We start from the raw sequence: 1,274 nt of genomic DNA, 5'->3' as shown, positions 1-1,274 counted from the left end.
CCCCCAACCCCCCCCCCCCCGCGCTCCCCCAGCCGCTCTGGTTTCCTGCGCGTCCAGGCACAGCGTGGCCTCTCCCACTGCCCACCGTGCACCTGCGCCACCCCCGGAGCCCTGCTCCCTCCGGCTACCCCCTCCCACCCCGCCCCAGCCCCTACCTGTGCGGCTACACGCTGACCTACGATGGGGCAGTCAAAATGAACAGGCCCTGGAGGACTCGGGGCCGCAGCATGTGAGTGCTGGACGTCTGAACGAGGGAACGCTCCAGCATCCCCCGGAAGGCATTCTCACGGCCCTGTGTCCGCCATGGCTATCTGTGCCCATGGCGGACAGACCGGTGGTTCCAGGAAGAGGCAGGAAACGCTGGATTAACGTAGAGACTTCCGTCCCTTTTTAAACAAAAACAATTTTTAAGAAGTTTTCTTTCTATGTCCTTTCTCACCATCTCCAGATCTCCTGACCCTTTAAAGACTCTCATGCCAGGCATTCTGTGGTCTCGGGTGTGTGGAGCGGCACCGCCAGGGCCCAGGCGGCGCCTGCTCAGTCTCTCCCGTCCTTTCTATCAAGCTTTCAGGCAAGAACAAATCAGTATGAAAATATAAGTTCCCTGAGGTCTAAAACTTCAGTTCTCCCCCTGCTAAGACACCTGCTCCGAGACCCAGGCACGCTGACGAACCGCTGTCCTGAACCGTGTCCGCGTGGACAGTCAGCACACGAGTCTGCCCTTGCATTTCCTTTGGGTTTCCCTGGAGAAATAGAGGTCATAGGACTCCGGTGGTCCCTGGTGGACACGCTCATGTTCTACCTTATCTGTAGGCTTGCCTCTAGTCCAGCTTCCCGGTAAATAGCATGCGTTGACTTCTCTAATGTGGAAAAAAATACATTTAGTTCTAAAAGGCTCGGTGTGACAGAGAACAAGCCACGGAACTAAAATACAACCACCTGTGTAATTCTACAAGCTCCGCAGACACACCACTGCCTGTGCCGCGGCTCTCCGCAAGGAAACTACTAGAAGTGGGGTATGTAAGCACAGACCAGAAGGCAGTTTCTAGAACAGGTCACTAAACTGGAAAAATCCTGAGTGGGAAATGGTCGAGGTACGAGCAGTGCGACGGGGAGAGCCCGGCCGACCCGGGTCTGAGCCCTCCCTGCTGCCCTGACGGCCTCCGGGCCCTGTTCAAGGGGCAGGGAGGACTGCCCATGTGTGCTCACGGGGTGGACCGCCAGCACACGCTCACGGGGTGGACTGCCGGCACACGCTCACGGGGTGGAACGCC

The 1,274-nt window shown here is 58.1% G+C and overlaps 1 protein-coding gene across 1 annotated transcript in view; it reads right to left on the bottom strand.

Moving 5' to 3' along the window:
- RNF130 (ring finger protein 130) overlaps window positions 1–1,274 on the bottom strand; it is a gene marked incomplete at its 5' end in the record, with an annotated part of 59,033 nt that overhangs the window by 57,008 nt on the left and 751 nt on the right.

The sequence above is a fragment of the Tupaia chinensis genome, unplaced genomic scaffold (assembly GCF_000334495.1).
Source record: "Tupaia chinensis unplaced genomic scaffold, TupChi_1.0 Scaffold000214_1, whole genome shotgun sequence".
Taxonomy (NCBI): domain Eukaryota; kingdom Metazoa; phylum Chordata; class Mammalia; order Scandentia; family Tupaiidae; genus Tupaia; species Tupaia belangeri.
Note: the sequence above shows the minus strand (reverse complement) of the source record. Positions and strands in the feature narration are given on the sequence as shown.